General features: G+C 57.7%; 1 pseudogene; it reads left to right on the top strand.

The window, feature by feature from the left end:
- LOC135877841 (glycine N-acyltransferase-like protein 3) overlaps nt 1-25,039 on the top strand; it is a 57,384-nt pseudogene extending 32,345 nt beyond the window's left edge.
- Nucleotides 25,040-26,360: the final 1,321 nt, after the last annotated feature.

The following is a 26,360-nucleotide window of genomic DNA, read 5'->3' as shown; positions in this document are numbered from 1 at the left end:
AGGGGTGAGGCCAGACCCGAGCTGGGCAGCCCGCGATCCCCAACGGGACAGAGACCTCCGACTCGCGCTGAGTGGAGTAGTCCAGTCCCGTCCGCGTGAGCCTCACCGGAGGTACACATGCCTTCGACGCCGGAGGCAGCTCAGGCCGCGCGTGATATACTGACACTTCTGGTGTCGGGAGCGCTGCTGCAGTCGGGCCCCCGCTCCCGTGGAAAGCCACCTTTGGGCGCCCATAAGCACTCCCCGGAGGTGTCTGAGGCACCTTCCCGGGTCGAGGTGCCTATTAGAGCCCCGCGTCGCGCGTTGACTCCGCGTCTGGACTCTTCCAAGAGCAGATCCCACTCCTCCGGCCTTGAGCGCCATCGAGGAGGAGGCAAGAGAGAGCGCCGTTCCTCTTCCAGCGAGTCCGAGAGGGACAGGTTGCGACGCCGTTGGCACCGATGCTCCTACTCGGGCGCCCACCGTCACAGACGCCATGCTCGTGGCGCGTCCTGAGAGTCCCCGGCACCGAGGCACTGTGGCCACAGGCGCTGCAATGAATCCAGGGACAGCTCCTTGGACATATATGTCTCGACCTCCTCTAGGTCGAAGTCTCGGGGAAGGAGTCGTCACGATCGGGACTGCTCCAGCCGCTCTTACCTCACCATGCGCTCCTCCCAGACCTCGGCGTCGGCGCGCAGCCATCTCTCCCAGGGCTGCACCGCACAGCAGGACCAGCCTGCCCTGCCGGCGCCTGATGCGCCTCTGCTCCAGGCTGTGCCCTGGCAGGGACAGTGGTGCCAGTGGGCACAGTGGCCTCAGGCACCTGCGCAGCCAGGCCCTCGCTCTGTGGCTGGAGCTTCTCAGTGCCGACCCACGTCACCTTCACGGCACCGAGATCAACTCGTGGGTGCCGAACCCCCGGCACCGACTCCGGCACCGAACCCAGACGTGGAGCCCACGGTGCTGTTAGCTGCTGAAGGTGCTGCGCCGTCCACCTCTTCGGCGCAGGGCGATTTGGTTGCGGTACCGCCTCCTTCTTCCCAGGAGGACTTTAAAGCCCACCAAGAGTTGCTTCGGAGGGTGGCAGCCAACCTCGAGCTCCGGGCCGAGGAGATGGAGGAGCCCTCTGACACCCTCTTCAATGTCCTCGCCTCCTTGGTACCGGGGCGTGTGGTGCTCCCTTTCTATCAGGGAGTTGCCAACATCACCACTGGCCTTTGGCAGACCCTGGCCTCTCTTGGGCCTATTTCTAAGAAGGCCGAGAGGAAGTACTTCATCCCCGTGAGGGGTCTCGAGTACCTTTATACCCACCCAGCTCCAAACTCCCTAGTGGTTGAATCGGTCCACCACCGTGAATGGAATGGCCAGCCCGCGCCCATGCCAAAGGACAAGGATGCTCGTAGACTTGATGCCTTTGGTAAAAAGGTTTATTCGTCAATGAGTTTCCAGATCAGAGTGGCCAACCATCAGGCGCTTCTGAGACGTTACGAGTTTAACCAGTGGGGATCCCTCCCCAAATTTTAGCCCCTCATTCCTGACAAGGAGGTGAAGGAGTTCAGGGCGTTGGTTGAGGAGGGTGCGACCGCCGCCAAAGCCGCTCTCCAGGCGGCTTCGGACGCTGCAGACACAGCCGCTCATTCGATGGCGACCGCTGTCTCCATGCGACAGGCGGCGTGGCTCTCGCTTTCGGGGCTGTCTTCAGAATCCCAGTCCATAATGCAGGACCTGCCGTTTGATGGCAAGGCCCTTTTCGCAGACCAGACAGACAACCATCTGCACGGGATGAAGGACTCCTGTACCATCCTGCAGACGCTAGGCCTCTACGTCCCGCCTGCTAAGGACAAACCCAGGCCTCAACCCTGTGCTCCGCAAGCTGGGGTAGATATGAACCCCCGCCTAAGCAGCAGAGGGATCAGAGACGTCGGTCCCAACGCCAATCCCGCTCGTCCTGCGGCCTCGAAGGCCAAACGGCAGGGAAAACGGTGTTTTTGACTTGTTGAGGGGGGTCACCAGGCCTGTTGCCAGTGTACCCCCACCCAGTTAATAAAGTTACCTTTTCTAAACTGTTTATCGGACTTCCGACTGCGGTGGTCCCATATCACATCGGACCAATGGGTCCTCAGTACCATCTCCCAAGGGTACAAGCTGCAGTTTGTTTCAGCCCCTCCCACTTGTCCCCTGTCCGGGCGGCCGGACGGGTCCCCAGAGCATGCCCTACTTCTCTACCAGGAAGTAGAGCGCCTCCTCTCTCTGGGAGTGGTGGAACGGGTACCTCGGGAATACCAGGGCAAAGGTTTTTACTCCAGGTATTTCCTCATCCCCAAGGCGAAGGGCGGGCTTTGGCCCAGCCTCGACCTGCAGAACCTCAACCAGTTTCTGGTGCGTTGCAAATTCCGCATGGTGTCCCTGGCCTTCATTATTCCATCCCTAGACCAGGGGGATTGGTTTACTGTGCTGGACCTCCAGGATGCGTACTTTCACTCCACATTTTCGAGGGTCACAGGCACTACCTCTATTTCCTGGTGGGTCAGGACCACTTCCAATTTACGGTCCTCCCCTTTGGCCTTTCTACTGCCCCCAGGGTATTTACAAAGTGTATGGCGGTGGTGGCGGCCCACCTCAGGAGGCAAGGGCTGCAGATCTTCCCCTACCTCGACGACTGGCTGCTCAAGGTGCAGCAGCAGATGAAGTTCCTGCTAGACACCTGCGCAGCTCTAGGCCTACTGGTAATGAGGAGAAATCCACGTTACTTCCAGTTCAGTGCATAGAATTCATAGGGGCACTGCTAGATTCCCGAGTAGCCACGGCCTCCCTCCCACGGGACAGTTTCAAGATGCTCAAGGCTCTCATCGCCTCTGTCACGGCTTTTCCTATAACCACGGCACCCGTGTGCCTTCAAATACTAGGCCATATGGCAGCATGCACCTATGTGGTGTGACATGCCAGGCTGCGGATGAGGCCCCTCCAGCTTTGGCTGGCCTCCTGGTACTCCCAGGCCAGGGACGGCCTGGACAAGGTTGGCACAGTGCCGCCCAGGGTGGTGGCAGACCTCCAATGATGGTCCCTCCCGAGCAACATGCTTCCGAGAGCCCCATCCCTCACTAGATCTAGTGTCGGACGCCTCGGACCTGGGCTGGGGAGCCCATGTGGGGGATTTCAAGACCCAGGGTATGTGGTCACCACAGGAGCTAACCCTGCACATAAATGTCAGGGAGCTCAAAGCCATATGCCTGGCGTGCGTGGCATTTTGCCAGCACATACAGGGAAAGGTGGTCAGAGTCCTCACAGACAACACGACCGCCATGTATTACATCAACAAATAGGGGGGCACGCGTTCCCGGCCTTATGCCAGGAAGCCCAGCTCCTGTGGGAGTTTTGTATAGCCCACAGTATACTCCTTCGGGCCTTTTACCTGCCCAGCAAGAGCAACACGCTCGCGGACCGCCTGAGCAGGGTATTCTCCCAGCAACACGAGTGGTCCCTGCACAAGGAGGTGACCAAGTGGATCTTCCTACAGTGGGGTGCTTCCCAGGTAGACCTGTTCGCCACCGCCCAGAATCGACAGTGTCCTCAATTCTGCTCCAGAGTGGGAGAGGGCGAAGGGGCCATATCAGATGCGTTCCTGCTCCCATGGTCGGGGCCCCTCTTGTATGACTTCCTGCCCTTCTCCTTAATAGACAGGGTCCTACAAAAGGTGAAGTCAGACGGTGCGAGGCTGATCCTCATAGCCCCGGATTGGGCCCGTCAGCATTGGTACGGGTCCCTGCTGCAACTGTTAGCGGCCCCTCCTTGCAGGCTGCTGCTATGGCCGGACCTCCTCTCCCAGGAGGAAGGTCGCCTCCTCCATCCCAACGTAGCCGTGCTCCATTTGACAGCGTGGCTGCTTCCTGGTTGAATGAGGAGGAGGGGAGGTGTTCTGAGGATGTGAGAAGGGTCCTGCTGGAAAGTAGGAAACCCTCCACACGGCGAACCTACCTGGCTAAGTGGTATAGGTTCTCTATGTGGGTGAGGGATAGAGGTTTCTCTCCCTCTTCTGCCCCTATCCAGCTTGTCCTCGATTACCTCCTGTCCCTTCGGACCCAAGGCCTGGCGCCCTCCTCCATCAGGGTGCACCTGGCAGCCATTTTGGCCTTCCATCCTATGGTGCAGGGCCTGTCTGTGTTCTCCCATCACATGATGGCCCGGTTTCTGAAAGGGTTAGATTGGGCATTCCCTTACGCCAGACCCCCAGTCCCACTCTGGGATCTAAACCTGGTACTCTCCCACCTCACAGGGCCTCCTTTTGAGCCGTTAGCCACTAAGAACGCCACCTTCCACAACAGGTGGGACCACGAACACGTGGCTATCACCTCAGCCCGCCGGGTCTCCAAGCTCAGGGCCCTGACCTCTGAACCGCCCTATACGGTCTTTCATAAAGACAAGGTTCAGCTCCACCCTCACCCTGCCTTTTTGCCGAAGGTGGTCTCGGCTTTCCATATGGATCAGGATATTTTCTTCCCGATCCTCTATCGGAAGCCCCATTTCTCCAATGAGGAACGCCGCCTGCACATGTTAGACGTGCGCAGAGTGCTGGCCTTTTACCTGGACAGAACCAGGCCATTTAGAAGGTCCCGCCAGCTTTTCATTGCTTCGGCCGAGCGCATGAGGGGGCGACCGGTCTCCCCCCAGCGGATCTCCCGCTGGATCACTTCGTGCATTCACACCTGTTATGACCTGGCAGGGGTTCCCCCGCCTCCTATAGTGAAGGCTCATTCGACGAGATCCCAGGCCTCGTCTGCGGCCTATGTGGCTCATGTCCCTATTCAGGACAGCTGTAGGGCTGCTACGTGGTCCTCTGTCCACACTTTCATTGCACTATGCGATCGTCTCCCAAGCAAGGAATGATGCTGGGTTTGGTAGGGCGGTGTTCAGCCCAGGCAACCCTTAAACTTTACACTTAAACTCCTACCCGCCTCCATCAGGGATAGCTTGGAGTCACCTATAGTAGAATACACATGAGCAATCACTCGAAGAAGAAAGGACAGTTACCTCTTCCGTAACTGGCGTTCTTCGAGATGTGTTGCTCAGGTGTATTCCACATCCCACCCTCCTTCCTCTCTGTCGGAGTTGTCTGGCAAGAAGGAACTGAGGGTGGGGGGAGCACGCAGCCCCCTTTATGGCGTGATATACCGGCGCCACTCCAGGGGTCGCAGCAGTGCTCCCACACTACGGATACTGCTAAGGGAAAAACTTCCGGCACCGGTGCCCGTGGCGAGCACGCACACCTATAGTAGAATACACCTGAGCAACACATCTCGAAGAACACCAGTTACGGAACAGGTAACGGTCCTTTCCCGGCTCCAGACCTAGCGCTCGGTGGTTAAAGGGGCCTTGGGTTGGCTCTGTGTGTGCGCGCCACAGCACCCTGGGGGTCATCCACCCATAAGGCTGGACCTGTATCATCCCCCCAAAAGTGACAACCCTCCCCATACTATGCCACCCTTTCTTCTGTGCTGCTGGTGGTGGCAGCACTGTCTACAGAGTTGGGGGCAGGGGTGCAGGCAGGGGGCTTAGGACAGGGAGTTGGGGGGGTGGGGTGCAGGAGGGGTTCAGGCTCTGTCCCGGCCCCACTTACCTCAAGCCGCTCCGGGGTGGCAGCGGCACGCACCGGGGCCAGGGCAGGCTCCCTGCACGCATGCCCTATCCCCGGCCCCGCACCGCTCCCGGAAGTGCTGCGGCCCCCGGGGGGGGGGCGGAGGGCTCCGCATGTGCTGCCCTTGCTGCGCCTCCAGGTACCTCCCCCGAAGCTCCCATTGACCGCGTTCCCCATTCCGGGCCAATGGGAGCTGCGGGGGGCGGTGCCCTCTGCCCCCCACCCCGGGGCCACAGGGACGTGGTGCCGGCGGGCCATAGTTTCCCCACCGCTGGTCTTGACTCTCAGAAACACAGCTTAGCAAATTGTGGGGAAAAAATGTTGTGAAAATTTGTTGCCCCTTACAAGAGAAATTGGACTCAGTTGAGGTGCTGACCTGCCACTCCTTGAGCTCTGGGAACATCCATGCGCCACTTGTGCAAATTCTCATCAAAAGTGATTTTTAGATTGAAAAGCTGAAACATTAACTGCAAGGAAGTGCTGATACTCAGGAGGAGAGGAAAATCCACAGGAAATGCTGCACGGAGAAAATAACCATTGGGGTATCTACAAAAACATCTGAAGAAGTGAGGTTTTTACCCACGAAAGCTTATGCCCAAATAAATCTGTTAGTCTTTAAGGCAGGCCTGCACAACATACGGCCCGCGGGCCACATGCGGCCCGCGGGGGCTCACTGTGCGGCCCGCGGGGGCTCACTCTCAAGCCTGGGAGGGAGGGGGAGCAGCGGCACGCGAATCAGCTGTTTCGCGCACCGCGGCCGCTCGGGGTCTCCCCCTCCCTCCCAGGCTCTCAAACCTGGGAGGGAGGGGGAGATCCCGAGTGGCTGTTTCGCGCGCCGCTGCTCCCCCTCCCTCCCAGGTTTGAGAGCCTGGGAGGGAGGGGGAGAAGCGGCGCCTGCGCCGCGGCCACTCGGAGTCTCCCCCTCCCTCCCAGGCTCTCAAACCTGGGAGGGAGGGAGGGGGGGGGAAGATCCCGAGCGGCCACGGCGCGCGAAACCGGCCCCCCTGCCCCAAGCGGGACACGGGCAGGGAGCCCTCGCGCGCTGCCGCCCCCCCCCCCCGCCCCAAGCGGGACACGGGGATGGAGCCCTCGCGCACTGCTGCGCCTCCACCCCCCGCCCCAAGCGGGACACGGAGCCCGCGCACGGTGCCGCACCCCCCAGGCCTCAAGCAGGACACGGAGCCCTCACGCGCCACTGCCCCTCCCCACTGCCCCAAGCGGGACACTGGCACGGAGCCCTTGCCCCCCCCCCAGCAGGGACACGGGGCTCAGGCACCGCCCCCGTCCTGAGCGCTTTTTGGCCCACCCCCCCCGGGACTCCTGCCCCATCCAACCCCCCACGTTCCTTGATGCCCCCCCCGGAACCCCTGCCCCATCCACCCCCTTCCCTGTCCCCTGACTGCCCTCCGCCGCCCCATCCAACTCCTCTCCTGATTCCCTATCCAACCACCCCTTCTCCCTGTCCCCTGACCACCCTTGGAACCCCTGCCCCTGACTGCCTCCCACCGCCCCATCCAACCCCTGCTCCTTCCTGACTGCCCCCCGGGACCCTTGCCCCCATTCAATCCCCCTGTTCCCTGCCATTTGACCGCCCCGACCCCTATCCACCCCCCCACCACCCTCCTGAACTCCCCTGCCCTCTATCCAACACCCCCTCCCTGCTCCCTTACCGCGCTGTCTGGAGGTGGCTGGCGGCGCTACAGCCACGCCGCTCAGCTGGAGCCGGGCCACGCTGTCACCGTGCAGTGCCTGGAGCACCGGGTCAGGCTGAGCTTGCAGCCCCCCCACTTCCCGCGAATCAGCTGTTCGCGCAGGAAGCCTGGGAGGGCTGAGAAGCAAGCGGCGGCTTCGCGCTCAGGCCCAGGGAGGCGGAGCAGAGGTGAGCTGGGGCGGGGAGCGGTTCCCCTCCACGCCCCTCCCCCCGGGTTACCTGCTGTGGCGTGGGCGGCTCCCCCCACCCCAGCTCACCTCCACTCCATCTCCGCCTCCCTGGGCTTGAGCGCGAAGCCACCGCTTGCTTCTCTGCCCTCCCAGGCTTCCCGTGCGAACAGCTGATTCGCGGGAAGCGGGGGGGAGGAGGGGGAGAAGCAGGGCAGAGTGTTCAGAGGCGGAGGCGGAGCGGAGGTGAGCTGGGGCTGGGGAGCGGGGCGGAGAGCTGGAGCACCCATGGGGTCAGCTCCTAAGGCGCCACTTTTGGATAATGTGCTCAGGGGGAGCAGCCGCTCCCTCTGCTCCCCCCCAGCTACGGTCCTGGTCACTTCAACTTACTGGTTGTTAAATTTAGAAGCCCTTTTAGAACCGGTTGTCCCACGCAGGACAACTGGATCTAAAAGGGCTTCTAAATTTAACAACTGGTTCCCGCGAACCGGTGCGAACCAGCTCCCGCTCACCACTGGAGACTCCCCTTGCCGCTCTCACCCTAGGAGCCAGAGACCTCCCAGCAGGGCTGGTGAGTGCGGCCAGGGAAGGGGGAAGGGTGTGGTGGAGTGAGTGTCTGGGAGATGTGCGGGGGGTGCTGGGCTGTGAGGGTGTGGAGGGCGCTGGGCAGTGGGGGAGGTTTGTGTGTTTTGGGGTGCTAGGCAGTGGGGGCCTGTTGGGGGGTGCTGGGCAGTGAGGGAGATCTGTGTGTGTCAGGGCACTGGGGGTCTGTGTGGGGCATTGTTTAGTTGTGGTGGTGGGGCTGTGGGGAAGGGCACTGGGAGGGAGGGAGGAGAAATCTGTGTGTATTGGGAAACTAGCGAGTGGGGGGTTCTATGTGGGGTGCTGATGTGTATTAAGAGTTACCAGCTGGATTGAGGACTGATAGATCTGGACAGAATTTATATTGAATGGGCAAATGAAAAAGGTCGCAGGGAAAAACAGTAAGGTTAGTTTAGCCGTCTTTGACATTTCGACCAATAAGGAAATTTAAATGCATTTGTAATTACATATCTTATTCTTGGCTGATAATCATTTATTGATATTTTTTAGGAAAATTTTCAATTTAAAACACAAACTTTTGTTTTTCTTTTTTTACTTATGATGTCTATCTGAAAACCCATATAAATTGACACAAATTGCAAATTAAAACTTTTTAAATGTATAAGCATTTTACTCACTTGGGCGCATTTGCCTCATGGCACACAAATTTGAACTCTGCTTCAAAAATTTGCACAGAAGAAATTTTTCTTTTACCTTAATTATACTATCTTAGGAGCCCGCTATAACATAGTACCAAGGTTCAATACAAAGTCATATAAAAGTTATACAAAAATGCATAATGCAGAGATTTATCTACAACTGCATTGATTGACTGCTGTGTGCAGTAATATAGTGACCCCTGGACCTACAGGCTTCCACACACCGTCAGTGCCTTGCTAGTGTGCCATGCGCCGTGAGATATCTCTTCTCTTTGTGTGTGACTGTGAGTGTTTCTCTTGTGTGTGAATTTATTCAACAAAATCTTGAGCTTCATAATGGATACCATGAGTGAAAAGAAAAAGAGAAAAATAGAATCAGAGCACAGAGTTTTCAACACTGAATGGACGAATAAATACTTATATACTATTTCCAAAGACAAAATACTGTGCCTCGTGTGTCACGAAACGTTAGCCGTTCCGAAAGAATACTACCTTTGGTGGCACTTTGAAACTAAGCATCCCAATCTCGCCAAATTGAGCCCAAATGAAAAAATAATTAAAGCAGCCAGTTTAGCGAAAAACCTTAGTAGAGAACAGCAAATTTTCAAGAAAGTGAGCACTGAGAACGATACAGTTACTAAAGTAAGCTTTAAAATTTCTAAGGAAATTGCTGCTGCTGGGAAATGCTTGACAGAAGGCGAGTTATTAAAAAAGTGTATGTTGATTGCTGTATCTGAGTTATGTCCAGAAAAGAGGGGAATATTTGAGAATGTCAGTCTATCACGCATGACTGTACGGAGAAGAATAGCTGACATTTCTACCAATTTAAGTGATCAGTTAAAGCAGAGAGTCAGTGAATTCTGCTTTTACTCCCTAGCTATGGATGAAAGCACTGATTTAAAAGACACCGCCCAACTTCTTATTTTTATTAGAGGTATTGATAAAACCTTTGAAATTACTGAAGAACTTGCTGGCATGTGCTCCATGACGGGTCGCACAACTGGAAAAGAAATCTCCAGTGAAGTGATAAAGTGCACGAATGATAAGTCGGGATTAGATTTCACAAACTTGGTGGCCATTTGTACTGATGGTGCTCCAGCTATGTGCCAAAAAAATGTTGGAGCAGTTACTCTTCTTGAAGAATTTATCGGGAGAGAAATAACCAAACATCACTGCATTATGCATCAGCAGGTTTTGTGTAGCAAAGTCTTAAAATTTGAGCATGTAATGTCAGTGGTAGTTTCCATTGTAAACTACATCCGTTCTAGAGGACTAAAACATAGGACATTTCGAGCCTTTCTTGAAGGGGTAGACACCGAGTGCAATGACTTAATCTACCATACAGAAGTGAGGTGGTTGAGTCGAGGAAGAGTGCTCCAGCGTTTTGTTGCTTTGAAAGAGGAGGTAGCAAAATTCCTAGAAAATGGGCCAATAAAATTCCCAGAGCTTGAAAATGAGTCCTGGAATCAAGATCTCTTTTTCTTTTGTGATATTACAGCACACCTGAATGATCTCAACATTCAACTTCAGGGAAAAAATCAACTTATATTTCAAATGTGTGCAGCAGTGAAAGCTTTCAAAATGAAATTGAAACTTTTCAGAAGTCAGCTGTCAAAAGGTGAAATGTGTCACTTTCCCACTTGTGCACAGCGTATCCCTCAGCACAAACACGCCGAGTTAGGAGAAAAATACGCAAAGCACATCATTCTTTTGATTGAAGAATTTGACAGAAGACTTACTTTGTCTAAAGAAGAAGACGTCCAGTTGAAGCTGATTGAAGATCCCTTTTCTGTGGATCCAGAGGAAGTGCCACTAGATTTGCAGTTGGAGGTTATTGAACTTCAGTGTTCAGCAGTTTACCGAAATAAGCACAGAGAAAGCAGCTTGCGGGACTTCTACAAAAGTCTGGACAATGAAGTTGCACTGAAAACGTTCAGCATTTTTGGACGCACTTACATATGTGAACAAACATTTTCCATCATGAACATGAATAAAAACAAGCAACGTTCTTCTCTGACTGACGACCATTTGGAAGACATTATGAAAATATCCACTTCAAATATGACCCCCAAATGCGACAAGCTTGTTGCCGAAAAAAGATGTTATATTTCTCATTAAATTTGCAAAGTAATTATGAAAAGTACAAATGTTTTCTTTCAACGGAACAGATGTTTTTAATTTTTCCATGATTAATAAAAATTTTTTAAAAAATTTAAAAAATTGTTTGATTTAATTGAAAAATTCTTAATAAAGTATCACACACCCTCCCCCCCAAACCTTAGCTGTTTCGGCAGGGCGGTGCTGGGGAAGGAGGGTTTGTTTCCGCGGTGCTGGGCGGTGCTGGGGGGGGGGGTTGTTTCCGCGGGGCCAGGAGGTTTCGGCCCTCAGCTGTTTTCTTTGGAGTAATATGGCCCTCGCCGCTTTACGAGTTGTGCAGGCCTGCTTTAAGGTGCCACCAGACTCCTTGTTGTTTTTGTAGATACAGACTAACACGGCTACCCCCTGATACTTGAAACCATTGGGGTGGTTATTGTAGGGTCTCTGGTGGGTACAGGTGTTGTAACCAGAGTGGTTTGTTATTGTAGGTCTACCCACATTGTTATTTTGGCAGGGCTGGAAGGTTGCAGACACCCCTCGTGTCACCAGGGAAGTGGGGGGGGGGGAAGTCACAGGGAACTGATGAGACTCTCCCCCTCAGGCATCCCCTGTGCCATCCCTGCTGGAATCTGCAGAGGGCCCACCCACACCAGAGATGCTGATCCTGAGCTGCTCTTCCAAGCTGCGGCTGCTGGAGGGGACACTACGGAGGCGCTTGCCTGATACGTTGCCGGTGACAAGGAGACATCTTTTTTCCCACGTGCCACTTCCTGGGACAGGGATGGGAGCATGGCACAAAGTTCTCTCTCCCCAGGGTGATGGGGTAGAGATTGGGCTGGCTGGGAGCAAGACCCTCCCCCCAGGTGCTGGCTGCTCTCCCAGCCACCCCTCCCCACTCACATCTCCTGTCTCCCAATGTTCAAACCCAGCAAATTCCTGCTGCTCACCCAGCGTAGCCGGCGGGACCTCCCCAGCCAATCACAGGGCAGATTGGCTCCATATCAAACAGTTACAGCACAGGCAGGCTCTGTGCCAGCCAGTCACTGCATGGGCAGGCTCCGTGCCAGCCAATCAAAGACCTAGGTACCTCTGGCTCCCTTAATGATTCCATGCCATCACATGGCTCAAGTGGGTGTGTGGGGGTCACCAGATCCTTTGTCCCCCCCCTCCGCGCTCAGGGTCTCCCCTGCGATACCAGGCCAGGACCCACAAATAAGGAGTCAGACCCCTAAATCAGGAGAGTAAACCCAGGGTGGTGGTTAGAGACAGGCCCCGCCTCATCCCTCATACTCCCTTCCCCATATCTCTCCCCTCTACATCCCTGCCCCTCACCCCAACCCCTAGCATCCCCCACATCCCCCATTCACTCACCAATCACCTCTCCTTGCTGCTCCTCACATTCCCCTGCTCCCCCCACATCTCTGGTACCCAGAGCTTGGGGCAGCCATCTTCCCTGGCCTCAGCCCCCTGAAATTATTGTGAGGTGGTGGCCATCTTGACTAAGGGCAGCCTGTGGTGTCAGCCCCTTTGGCAGGGATGGGAGAGGGAGGCCATGTTGGAGAAGGGCAAAAACCTCACCTAATGTTCAGAAGATCACAACATGCTGAACCCCCCCCCAATAAATACTGAGTGGCTCCAAAAAGAGTTGTGAGAGTGGGAATTGCTGCCTCTCCCCCAGCTCTGACCCCCCACCACCTCCATGTCTCTGGCAGGTCTATGGCACTGTGATGACCATAAACCAGGGGAACCCAGCTGTGCAGGGGGTGCTGGTGGATTCATGGCCTGACTTCAAAGTCGTCCTCACCCAGCAGAGAGGTGATGCCCCGCAGCCACCGTGCTGCACCTGGGAACCTGGATGGCGCCGAAGGATGTAGAATGGGACCCGAGGCCTTTCCTCTCTAGGGGACCCCAGGATGGGGGGCCAGATTGGCTTGGGGAGGAGACAGGGACTGGGATTCGGGGCCCTTCCTCTTCAGGGGGCCACAGGGTGGAGCCAAGCTGGTTTGGGGGCTGGGAATGGGAAACACAGCCCTTCCCCTCTGGGGGGCCCAGGGCAGGGACCAGGCTGGCTCGGGGGAGAGGGGGCAGGCAGATCAGTCATTCCATTGGGAATTCTCCCATCTTGGCTGTATGTCTCCCCCAACAGGTGGCATTGGATGACTGATTTCTACACCAACACATACACGGTGTACTACCGGGACCTACATGCCTACGGGCCCCTGCTGGCCAGTGTGGGTGCTGTCAACTGGGGACAGACCTTCTGCATCCACGGTAACATGTGCCCCAAAGCATCTGGGAGAGCCCCACAGCAACTGAACATATATGTCCTGTCTGGGCCAAACCCCAGGATCCCGCCCTACAATGCCAGCTCTGAAGCCCTCTGCTCCCCCCAGGCTACAAGGCTGCTCCCATGAGCCCTATGCAGGGCAGGAACATATGCGGTAGCCCCTTCCCAGTGCTGGGCTGAGGTCAGCTCATCTGACCACACCCTCTTCCCTGAGGGCTGGGGGTTTGGAAGCTCAGACTCCTGCACCTCCCGACCCGTGTGCCAGGCTGGGCTCCCAACACATATGGGCCCTTTTGTCACCACCATTCAGTCCCTTTCCCCACTGCTCATGGCCTATCGCTGCCCCCTGCAGGGCTCCGGGATGGAGTGTACGAAGTCTCCAAGGACATCGCCGAGGCTAAGGGGATCAAGCTGGAGGTGTTCTGCTACTTCACCTATTTTCACCCAGATCCCAGCTCCATGCCTGAGATCTGGTCAGTGTCTGCCTGTGTCACAGGGCCCCATAGGGGGCGGCGTACAGAAGGAAGCAGCCTAAGGGGTGGGGGCATTGGCCAGCATGGCACTGGGATTAGGGTGACCAGACAGCAAGCACGAAAAATTGGGATGGGGGTGGGGGGTAATAGGTACCTATATAAGACAAAGCCCCAAATATCAGAACTGTCCCTATAAAATCAGGACATCTGGTCACCCTAACTGGGCTCCCCAAGATCTGGCTATTCCTTATGCAGGGCCAAGGGCATTGGGGTCCTGTTGCCACCAGCAGAATCTCAGTGGGATTGGCACGGAGCCCAACCTCCTTCAGGGACACTGCAGGGACTGGGGAGCGTAGCCATCGGATGGGACCAGCCATGGGGAGGGAGATACCTCTTCAGCTCCTGCACAGGGCCCCCAGCCTCTGCCAGGAAACCCTGATGTAAATGGCTTCTGTGCCACCAATGGGGCCCCATCCATGGCCCCTGGGGACCAGGCACTCCTTCAATCAGCCATCAGACCTGGCAGGGCTTGGGGAGTGAGAGACCGTGCTCCCCTATCCCTGCACCACATCTCACCTGGCCCAGGATGGAGAGGAACCTTCCCTGTACACAGCCTGTTCAGACCTCGGCTTCTCACCCAGGACCCAGCACTTTAGGGATGCAGGGGTCTCTATCAGGAAGGGGAATGAGACACTCAGTTCTAATGAGAAGAGATATTAGGCAGCCTCGCCACTGTAGGAGTAAGAGGGAAAAGGCCCCGTATCCCATTCTCCATCCTCTGAGCCAGCGGATCCCCTTTCTGGGGCCAGATCAGAGCTAGCGCCCCCTAGGGGGGAAGTACCTGTGTCCCATTTCACATCCCCCAAGCAAGGCAGCTTCCTCACCTCTCCACTTGGCTCCATCATCCCCCTCTCCTGAGTCCCACAAGTTTAGCCAGATCTTGAGCCCATCTTACAATGACCTTCGTGGGAATCTCCCCCTGCCCTGGGGGGGAAGCCCAGTCTGATTGATTGCCTCTCCCACACCCCTGCTGGGGGAAGAGCAGCCAATCAGAGCTGCTTCAGTAAGAGGTCCCTGCCCCTCCCTCTCCCTGCAGTAACATGAGACCTTCTCATGGGATGGGTGGGGGAAGAGGGAGCAGAATTTGCTCAGGATCTCAGGGTGGTTCCACTCCCTCCTCCCCTCTTGTGAGCAATGGGACAGCATGGTGTCCCTGTTCACCCCTTCCCTGGGACACCCAGCCTGAGAAGGGCAGAAGGGAGCCTGCTGCAGCCCCCACAGGGCTGAGAGGGGTGGGAGAACACCAGGAGGTGCAGAGGGGAAGCTAGGGGGGGCACAGGGAGGGGCTGGAGACAGAGTCGATGGGTGCCTGTGTGGGGGCAGAATGATTTGCTGGGCAGATATGGGGATAGGAGCTTCTGCAGTGAGGCCCACTCTGATGGGTTGGATCACAGAACCCCCCTTGGGAGCTGCCACCTGATGTGTCAAGACTACTTCTGCCCCTGCTTTCCTGACCTGTCAGCTTAGGACTTCAGTGCTCTGCCTGGTTTGAGTCAGACTCGCTAGCCTGCTGCAAACCCAGACCCAGGTGTAAATCACATCCCCTAACAACTGTAGACTTACCTGAAAGCAGCTATGTAGAGGGGTGGACTCACCCCTGCGGCGCCTCCTGGGAATTAGCTTGTTCCAGCTCTGGAGCACCCTCTGCAAGCCAGTGATCTGCCTGTCTTCTGGCCCCTGTGTCCCTCCCTGAACCCAGTGCCCTGTTATCTGGGGTGCTGCTCCCTAGCAGTAACCCCTCAGTCTTAGGTTATCCCCTCCCAGGGGGAACCCCCACCCACTATCCCCACTTCACCTCAGTCTTGGCTACTGCCCAGTCTCCAGCTAGCCCCCGTTCACTGAGGCAGACTGCAGTATCAGCCACTCATCACAGGCAAAGGGGTTTGGACCTGCTGCCTCTCTCTGTAACCCAGTGCCTCTCTGGGGCCTTGGACAAGGCCCTGCAGCCCGAGGAGCTGCCAGCCTGGAGCTCCCCAGCTCCTCTGGCCTTTCCCCAGCCCTACCTCATTCTAAGCATCCTGAGCTTCCCAGCAACCAAACCCTTCTCTCTTTAAAGGAAGAGAGACTACTGGCTTGAGCTCCTGGCACAGGACACTGGAGACCACTGTGGAGGGGGCCATTCAGGACTGAGTAATTTTTGAACTGTGCTCTAGTGGTGGGGGTCTAGACTGTGTCTGCGGGGACACAGGGGGTGTGGTGTGTTGCCTGCCCCCTGGTCCATCTGTGTCCCCCCCCCAAACCCCCACCACCACCGTTGCCCCCTCCACGACCCCCACAGCCCATTTACCATCTGCCTCCACTCCTGCCTCTGGGACTCTGCTGCTCTCCTGGCCTGCCGCGCCCTGTTGCCATCATTTGGGCCTGCAGCAGTAGGCAGCTCACACTTTGCCTTTTGGTGCAAGCGCTCGTGGGCGCACCTGCCCCCCCACCCTGGACTGACCTCTTTCCCTTTGCAGCAGGCCCCCCAGCTTTGCCCCTTGCTGCCTGCCCCATTTGCCCCCTGTAGCCTTTTGCCCCTCCCCAGCTTTAGTTTGTTTGCCTGCCCCGCCCTTTTCCCTCTGCAGCTTGGTTTGTTTGTCCCACCCCAGCCCTACAGTTAGCCCCTTGGTTCCTCTGTCCCATTCCCAGCCTGGTTGCTCCCCTCGTGTGCCCCTCCCCTCGTGTGCCCATGCCCCCTCCCATGCGCTTGTGCCCCCTTCCTGTTTTGGTTGATCACTGCACCCCCTGATGTTATTGTGACCTTCCCTTCCCTAGTGCAGATAGAGGAGCCGGTGTCGGTGACTGTCCCTCCCCCCCCCAAGCCCTTGATAACCCCTCCTGTTCCCCCCCCCCCCCGTTTCGGCGCCCTCCTCCCCTGCCTGCAGCCTAGCGGGGAGGAGTGGTTGACCTGCTCCTCCTTTACCTACCCCCCTTCTCCGGTGTGTTTTCCCCTCCCACCTTGTTCATTATGGAGGGGAACACGGCAGGTGAGCCCCCCCAAGTAGGCCCTGTCACCCCTCCCCCGACAACCCCCTTAGCCTCTTCCTCAACCGCCGCTGCCAAACCACCTGCCACTGCCCCCGCTGCGGCATCGGCAGCGGCGGGCGACGGGGTGACCTCCGCTGCTGTCACGTCCCTCGCTCCCTCCGATTCTGGGGGAGCCACCCCAGCCGGCAGGAAAGGCCAGGGCAGAAAGAAAGGAAAGGGCCCCGCTAAGAAGACTGGGCCCTCCATGGCAGGGGCGGCCCCCACTGCCGCGGCCCCGCCACCGGCCGCGGCGTCCCTTCCCGCTGCTCCCTCCACCAGCTCTGCGAGTGCCCCTCCCCTGGCCCCCAGGGTGTATGCCTAGGTGGTGGCGGCCCCCCCGCCTGCCGATACGCCATCTCGTCCATCCACTGCCTCTGCTTCCATCTATAGTGGCCTGGGCCCCTTCCCCACCTTGACTAGGAGGCACGACATCCATTGCCTCCAGGTGCCCACCTCGCCCCACGTGGAGACCTACGTGCGGGCGTTGGCGAGGGTGGTGGGGCCCACGGCCATCGTGGCGGCCTCCAAAATGTATGGCAAGGTTGTCTTCTTCCTTGCCTCGGTGGCCGCCGCCCAAGAGGCGGTGGAGAAGGGCCTGGCGGTGGGGGGCGTGTTCGTCCCCCTGGAGCCGCTGGAGGACCTGGGTGTCCGTGTGGTCCTCACCTCTGTTCCTCCTTTCCTCCCCAATGTTGCCCTGCTACCTGCCCTTTCTACCCTGGGGAAACCAATCTCCATCGTCAGCCCTCTCTCGCTGGGCTGCAAAGACCCCCGCCCTCCGTCACGTCCTCTCGTTCCGCCGGCACGTGCAGCTCCAACTGCCACCGGCAGCACGTGGCGGAGAGGCACTCGAGGGGTCTTTCCTGGTCCCCTATCGGGGGGCCCATTACCGGGTGCACTACTCCACGGGGGAGGCCCGGTGCTACCTCTGCCGGGCGATAGGGCACGTCCGGAGGGACTGCCCCTTGGCCCGGCACGGAGGAGCATCCGGGACCCCCGAGCCCCGGCAGGGCGCCAGCCCCGTCATTGCCGCGCCCCTGGCTGCCCGGTACCTGGAGCCGCCCCTCCTCCTTCTCAGACCACCACTGCTCCCGCTCGGGCCTGAGGGTTACCCCCCAACATGCCCAGACGAGCGGGAGAGCCCCGCCTCTGCTGCATGCATTATGGCGGGGCCCGTAGAGGAGGGTACAGTGGGGGTGTTGCCGGGTGCGGGAGAGGGCCCTCCCCAGGGGGAATCCGCCCCTCCTCCTGCTGCCACATTGTTACCTCCTCAGGTCCTCAAGCCATCATCTCTGCCCCCCGAATCAACCCCTGTCACCCAGCCCACAGACAATGCCATGGAGGGCTGGAACCTAGCACAGGGAAAGCGGGGCAAGCGGAAGGCTCGAACTTCACTCCTGCCATCTGGTGCGGAGGCCCCCCGGAAAACCAGGAAGGGGGGCACCGCTGCCAAGCCTTCCGCCTTGCCCGCGGGTGCATTACATCTACCGTTGCCGGCTGGGGAAGGTGTGGCAGCACCGGAGGATACCACCATCCATCCTCCACGGTCCCTCCTCATGGAAGCCCCCGTTGAAGCCCCCCTGTCCCGTTGCCACCTATACCCCATGTGATGCCCGAGGCAAGCATTGCCTCGGGTGCTAGCGGGGAAGACCCTGGGGTGGTGGGAGGTGAGCTGCCTTCTATCTATGAGGAGATCGAGGCCCTGGGTCTGACCCCGGTCACCCAGGGGGAGGACGACCCTCTGCCAGCGGGCCTCGATCTGGCCGACCTCACCCCATCCCCTCTTTCCCCATCATCCGTGCCCCTAACTGCTGCTCCTGCTCCTGCCTTAGAGGAGCCCCTGGACTCTTTGACCTGCCCGGCTGCGGGTGCCACCCCGCTGACGGCCGCCGAGCCTGTTAAGGCGACGGCCGGTGCCTCGCGGCCGGGACACGAGTTACCCGGGGTATCCCTCGTTGGCGTGGGGCAACCGAGTTCCTTCCCGGGTGGGGGCCCCGTTGAAGATTATCCACCTCCTGCTGCTGTGGCTGTTCCATCTGCCGTAGAGCCTGAGCCCGGCATCACTGGGGACCCCCTCCCGGACCCTAACCCTCAGACCCCTGAGCCCAACCGAGAGGAGCCACCTTCCAGCTGTTCAGCTCCTGGGGCCCAGGATCCCGCCTCTGTCCCTCTTCCCAACCCTACTCCTGCCCCTGGCCCTGCCCTTACTCCTGACCCGATTCCTATCCCCTCCACCTCCTGCGATGCCATTGCCGCCCCTGGGGCCGTCTCCTTCCCTTTCCCGGAGGTTGACCCCCAGGGAGCGGCCTTTGTGTTCCCCAGTCCCAACCCACTAGGGGCTGCTATCCTCCCTCGCCGCCGCCCCCCATTGAGCCGGGGTCTGAAGCGGGCCATGTGGCGCCGGCCCATTGGGCGCCCCCTCAAGGGTCCGCCCCTTGCCTACCCATCTCGGTGGGCCACGGGGCCGTGCCAGGGGCCCCAGCGGGGGATGACCAGAAGCCAGTGACCCCACCCCTCCATACGCTGCGAGAAGAGCTGCGGGAGTTTTTAGAAGACGTCCGTGGCTCCCGCAATAAGGTGCCGCTCGCTCTCCAGCGATGGGGGGATTTCCATCAGATCCTCCGGGCCGCGAGGGCCCTCATGGGGGCCGTGAGCATCCCTGCCAACAAGGATCCCCCCCAGCCCTCCTCATGCCACCTATCACCTTTGCAACGTTGAACACCTGGGGCTGTAGGGTGGGTCTCTGCAGGTGCCAGGTGCTCTCCTTCCTTCAGGAGGGGGGGTACTCTGTGGTTTTCCGGCAGGAGACCCACACGGATCCGGCCGCCGAAGACAGCTGGCGGCTGGAGTGGGGGGACAGGGTCTATTTTAGCCATCTCACAGTTCGTACGGCTGGAGTGGCTACCCTGTTCTCCCCCGACCTACAGCCCAAGGTGCTGGGGGTTGCCGAGGTTGTGCCGGGCCGCCTGCTGCACCTCCGGGTCCGCATGGAGGGGCTTGTGGTCAACCTTGTCAACGTCTATGCCCCAACATCGGGCCCGGAGCAGCTGCCTTTTTATCAGCAGGTGTCTGCCTTCCTCGGCTCCTTGGATCCTTGTAAGTGCCTGGTCCTGGGCAGGGACTTCAATGCTACCCTCGAGGAGGAGCAGGACCGCTCGGGGACCGAGCAGTGCCCGGCCGCCGCGGACGTCCTCCGGGAGATTGTTGACGTCTGGCGCGACCACCACCCGGACGATGTCTCCACGTTCACGTATGTCCGGGTGGAAGCCCATCGGTCGTGCCACTCCCGGTTGGACCGCATTTACTTGTCACATTTCCATCTTTCACGGGCCCACTCCTCGAACGTCCGGCCGGCCCCTTTTTCAGATCACCATCTAGTCACCGTGATGGCCTCTCTCTGTGCGGAGAGGCCGGGGCCGGCCTATTGGCACTTTAACAATAGCTTGCTGGAGAATGTGGGCTTCGTGGCATCCTTCCGGGAGTTCTGGCTGGTCTGGTGAGGGCAGCAGCGTGCCTTTCCCTTGGCGCGGCGATGGTGGGACCTAGGAAAGGTGCGCACCCGGCTCTTCTGCCACGACTACACCCGGGGCGCCAGCCGACGGAGGGATGCGGCGATAGAGCAGTTGGAACGGGAGGTCTTAGAGCTAGAGAGGCGTCTGGCCGCCAGCCCTGAGGATCCATCCCTTTGCGGAGCGTGCCAGGAGAAGCAGGAGGAGCTCTGGGCCCTCGATGATCATCAGGCCCGGGCTGCTTTTGTTCGATCCCGCATCCGCCTCCTTCGGGAGAAGGATCGCGGCTCCCGCTTCTTCTACGCCCTGGAGAAAAAGAGGGGGACCAAGAAGCACGTCACCTGCCTCCTGGCGGAGGATGGCATCCCCCTCACGGATCTGGTGGAGATGTGCGAGAGGGCCAGGGCCTTCTACGCACACCTTTTCTCCCCGGATCCGACTGATCCTACCGCTTGCAGAGTGCTCTGGGACGGACTCCTGACGGTCAGCGCGGGTGACCGGGACCGGCTAGAGTTGCCTCTCTCTCTGGCTGAGTTCTCGGAAGCCCTCCGCCGCATGCCCACCAATAAATCTCCGGGCATGGACGGGCTGACCGTGGAGTTCTACCGCGTGTTCTGGGATGTCCTCGGCCCGGACCTAGTCACCGTCTGGGCCGAGGCCTTGCGGAGCGGGGTCCTCCCTCTTTCGTGCAGGCGAGCCGTGCTCGCCTTATTGCCGAAGAAGGGGGACCTCCGCGACTTACGGAGTTGGCGTCCCGTCTCGCTCCTCAGCACGGACTACAAAATCGTAGCCAAGGCCATCTCGCTGCGGCTGGGGTCCGTGCTGGAGGACGTGATCCACCCAGACCAGACCTACATCGTCCTGGGCCGTAGCATCTTTGATAACCTCTATCTGGTCCGGGATCTCTTGGAGCTTGGGTGTAGGGATGGTCTGTCGTTCGCCCTCCTGTCCCTGGATCAGGAGAAGGAGTTCGACAGGGTGGACCACGGGTATGTCCTGGGCACTCTGCCAGTGTTAGGCTTCGGACCCCAGTTTGTGGGTTTTCTCCAGGTGCTGTACGCTTCCGCGGAGTGTCTGGTCAGGCTCAACTGGACCCTGACCGAGCCGGTCAGCTTCGGGCGGGGAGTGCGGCAGGGGTGCCCCCTCTCAGGCCAGCTGTACGCTCTGGCGATCGAGCCCTTCCTCTGACTCCTCCGCAGGAGGTTGACAGGGTTGGTGCTTCGGGAGCTGGAGCTGCGGCTGGTCCTGTCGGCGTACGCCGACGATGTGCTTCTCGTGGTCCAGGACCCGGGCGACTTGGCGCGGGTGGAGGCTTACCAGACCGTGTACTCGGTGGCCTCCTCCGCCCGGGTCAACTGGGTTAAGAGTTCTGGTCTGGTGGTAGGGGACGGGTGGCAGGCGAGCTCCCTCCCACCCGCGCTTCAGGCCATCCGGTGGAGCGCGGGTCCGCTGCTCTATCTCAGCGTTTATCTTTCTGCCAAACATCCGTCTCCGCCGGAGAACTGGCACGGTTTACAGGGCAGGGTGACGGAGCAGCTCCGGAAATGGGCAGGACTACTCCGGTGCCTCTCCCTTCGAGGGAGGGCACTGGTACTCAATCAACTAGTCCTGTCTGCTCTGGTACCGTCTCAACACCCTGGTCCCGGCCCCGGGCTTCCAGGCCGACCTCCGGAGGGCGATTCTGGAGTTCTTTTGGCCAGGACTGCACTGGGTCTCTGCAGGGGTCCTCCACCTGCCCTTGGAGGAGGGAGGGCAGGGCCTGAAGTGCCTCCACACTCAGGTCCGTGTCTTCCGCCTCCAGGCCCTGCAGAGACTCCTTTACGGTGCAGGTAGTCCGGTGTGGAGCACGTTGGCGCACGCCTTCCTGCGCCGCTTCCGAGGGCTCCGATACGACCGGCAGCTCTTTTATCTCGAGCCGAGAGGTCTTCCGTGAGACCTCTCTGGGCTGTCGGTCTTCTACCGGACCTGGAAACTGTTCTCGGCGACCAGGTCCATGGCGGCCACCGGGGGGGCAGATCTCCTCGCGAAGCCCCTGCTACACAATCTCCAGCTCTGTGTGCAGGTGGCAGAGTCCCCTGCGGTGCACCAGAGGTTGGTCCTGGCGGAAGTCACCAGAGTCAGAGACCTCCTGGATTATGACCGGGGAGACTGGCTGGATCCCCTGACGCTCGCTTGGCGTATGGGGCTCTCCAGGCCTTGTACTCCCCGGCGCGTACTTCAGGAGGTGAGGGCTGCTTTGCCGCCCGCTGCTCGGGCCTACCTCGACCGGGTCCTGCACGAGGGCACGCCCCACCTACCCTCCACCCCTGGCCCTCCGGACCTTTTCATCGGGCCCCTGCCCCGTGGACCCAACCAGCCCCCCCGCCCCTTCTCCGTGAGCCGGCTGCACGACTTGCAGCCGGTTCATTTCCAGACCGCGTCAACGAAACATCTATATACACTCATGCTCCACACCCTTCACTTCCTCACCCTCGTGTCCCGCCCTGACACAAAATGGCGGGACCTCCTACCACCTGTAGAGGGTGAGAAGCCCCGGTGGGCCAGCCTATAATCCACCCTGGTCCTGAGGCCCGCCGGGGATATCAGCTGGCGGCTCCTTCATGGGGCCGTGAGCACGGGCGTGTACTTGGCGTGGTTTACCCGTCTCAGACACCTGTCCTTTCTGCGGTGTGAGGGAGACCCTGGCTCACATTTACTTGGAGTGCAGCAGGTTGCAGCCCCTACACCGGCTCCTCACCAATATTATGTTGCATTTTTGGTTGCACTTTTCCCCTCACCTTCTCATTTACGCACTCCCTATATGTGGCCCCACTAAGTCATGGGACCTCCTGGTCAACTTCCTCTTGGCCCTGGCTAAACAGGCCATCTATAAAACCAGGGAGAGGAGGTTGGCCGATGGAGGCTCCTGTGACTGTGGGGCCTGTTTCCGATCCTCTGTCTGTTCACATATCCGGGCAGAGTTCCTCTGGGCGGCGTCCACTGGCTCCCTTGACACCTTTGAGGAGCAGTGGGCGCTGTCCGGGGTTCTCTGCTCGGTGTCCCCATCAGGTTCCCTTCTTTTGACCCTTTGACCACACTCCTGTCCCTGTTTATTACATTAGTTGTCCCCCGAACTTAGTTGGTTTCTGGGACTTGTAGATCCTCCCCTTAAGCTGGGGGGGGGGGGTCAGGTACAAGCTAACAGAGGTGTTCTTGTCTTTAACACTCAGATGCCCAACTCCCAAAGGGGTTTAAACCCAAATAAATCCGTTTTACCCTGTGTAAAGCTTATACAGGGTAAACTCATAAATTGTTCGCCCTCTATAACACTGATAGAGAGATATGCACAGTTGTTTGCCCCACCCCCAGGTATTAATACATAAAAGTGATTTGATTAAATACAGAAAGTAGGATTTAAGTGGTTCCAAGTAGCAACAGACAGAACAAAGTGAATTACCAAGTAAAGTAAAATAAAACACGCCAGTCTCTGTCTAATACAGTAAGAAACTGAATACAGATAAGATCCTCACCAGTTCCAGAATACTTCCTTTTACAGACTAATCTCCTTTTAGTCTGGGTCCAGCAATCACTCACACCCCTTTCAGTCACTGTCCTTTGTTCCAGTTTCTTTCACATATCTTTGGGGTGGAGAGGCTCTCTCTTTAGCTGGCTGAAGACAAAATGGAGGAGTCACCACTGGGGTTAAATAGACTTTCTCTTGTGGGTGGAGACCCCCTCCTCTCGCCTTTGCAGAGTCCAGCTACAAAATGGAGTTTTGGAGTCACCTGGGCAAGTCACATGTCCATGCATGACTTAGTTCCTTACCAGCCAAGCCACATTCCTGGAAAAGTCCAGATGTGGATTGGTGTCTCCAAGTTCATTGTTGGCTTAAGTGTTTCTTGATTGAGCACTTATTGAAAATAGTTTTTTCTCAGGAAGCTAACCAACTGCTTCACTACAGCCTACTTAGAATCAAGCAAGTATGCAGCCCATATTCATAGCTTCGAATACAAAAATGATACATGCATACAAATAGGATCAATAGATTCAGTAGATCATGACCTTTACAGAGATACGTTACATGGCATATCTAGCATAAAATACATTCTAGTTATGTTATGCATATATATATATATATATATATATATATATATATATATATATATATATATATATATATATATATATATATTTCCATAAAGCCTTAGGGGTGGCACCGTCACACCCATATCACCCTAATAAATCGGGGAGTGTTGGCAATACTGATTACGTCACATCCAGGGGTTGGGGCCAGGGGAGTTCAGCTGTCAAGGGAGACCAGCAATCACAGTGTCATAGTTTTAAAAAACCTCATGATCTTAAGGCCATCTCATGCTTCTGACGTGTCACTCTGATTGCTAACCTTTGGGGCATTGCCCTGCTGCTTTCTGCCCACCCAGGCTGGACCCAGCTGTGAGGCTCTCATCCCTGGATGTCTCCCACGTTGACCTGCTGAATGAGATGTAGCAATTGGGGGGGGGAATGAGAAAAGCAGGAAGTACCTGGCCACCCTGATCCACGACATCCCCAGTGTCTGCCTGCTGGATGCTGCTGGCCACCCGGTCAGATGGATCGCTTCATACCCGTTTGGTGCCATGGGGCCTGGCTACACTCTGCCCCAGCACCGGCGGCGCGGCTACATGGGGATGCTGAATAATTTGATAGCCAAGCGGTTGCACGCACTAGGCTATTCCAGCTACAGCTATGTGGCCGTGGAGAACAACCCCATGCAGAGGTTGCAGGAGAGGCAGGGCTTCCAGCGCCAGCCCACCCTGTGCTACTTCATTCTTCACAACCCACCACTGGCAAAAGCCCCCATGTTAACCACCAGCCCAGCACCAGGCACAGCCCTTGCATGAGTCCCCAGCCCAACCGCCTAGGGGACCTGACAAGGGAGCGGGGTAGGGGAGTCTGGGGATTATTGTTGGCCAAGTGGAATCAGTAACATCTCCTACCCCCAGCCCCACAGGCCTTGCCCTCCCCCACAGCCCTATACCCACCTTTAGAGGGTCTGTCCTACTCTCCCGAGCCCATAACTTGCCCTTCTTGATGGACCCTATGCTCCCCAGACACATACACACAGGACCCCCGTCCCACTTCCCTACACTGCCCCATCCCAGTTCCTCTTCCAGATACTCCAGCAATGGCTCAACGATCTTCCACCCAATCTAGCTACATGCTCACCGGTCTCCTGTGTCTGCTCTGCTCCTCCTCCCCTGCTTTCCCTGGGACATCCTGCTCAGCGTATTACATTTCTAACTCCTCCACAGTCAGTGTGTCACCCTCCTCGCACCCTGCCAGAGACATCTTCCCCGGATCTCTCTCTCCCCCGCTTCCCTGGGGCTTGTCACGTTTCCTGCTGTTGCACCCTGATCTCATCAGCTCTTTTCCCATCTCCTGGACAATACAAGCTGGGGCAGCTTTAAGCGGGACGGGAGGGGCTGGGAAATAAGTCCCCATTCAGCAACATCTCCTTGAGCACAGTGTGCCTGGCATGATTCTTCTAACCCATGATGGATCTGGCTGTTCCCCATTGATACTAACCAGACCGAGAGTGTTCCCATGCCAAGGACTTCCTCAAGGGCAGTCTGTCTCAGTAACTCAAGGGTTAAATACCTCCCGGGGATCTTGATTATCCTCAAACCAAACTTCATTATCCCCAAGGACTCCCGGCCTGAGGTTACACCCAAGAGCAATCCAGATGTGTTAAATTCAGTACCACACAGCCAAGACACCCATATCCCCTTAACTCTACCCACCGGCATTGACCGATGGCAGGAAGTGTTTCTGGCTTCCTGATCTCAGCTGCAATTAAATTTATCGTTGAAGACACCTTTGAGTATTTCCGCTTTGGAGCGGCATTCCCTGGCACGGCTGGGACCTTGCGGGCGAGGGGGAAGGTAGAATTACAGCTAGGGCCACACAACAGTTTCCCGTTTTTCAACTGGATTATCAAATGAAATTTTCCCAAAAAAGGTTCTGCTTGTTCTCAGTGTCGGCTTTGTTTCCAGACACTGAGGGCCTGAAAACCAAAGTGTTCTGGATGCGTAACCTGGTCTGAGGGGTGGAGTCTGCAGCAACTAAGGTTAGGGTCAAATATCTAGGGCTTCCTTTTGAAAAGTAACCAATAGCACCGGGTGGAACCATCCTACCAAATTTCTAGGATCACTAAATATCTTC

Source organism: Emys orbicularis, chromosome 4, assembly GCF_028017835.1.
Source record: "Emys orbicularis isolate rEmyOrb1 chromosome 4, rEmyOrb1.hap1, whole genome shotgun sequence".
NCBI classification, from domain to species: Eukaryota; Metazoa; Chordata; order Testudines; family Emydidae; genus Emys; species Emys orbicularis.
This window is presented reverse-complemented; position numbering and strand designations above follow the sequence as displayed.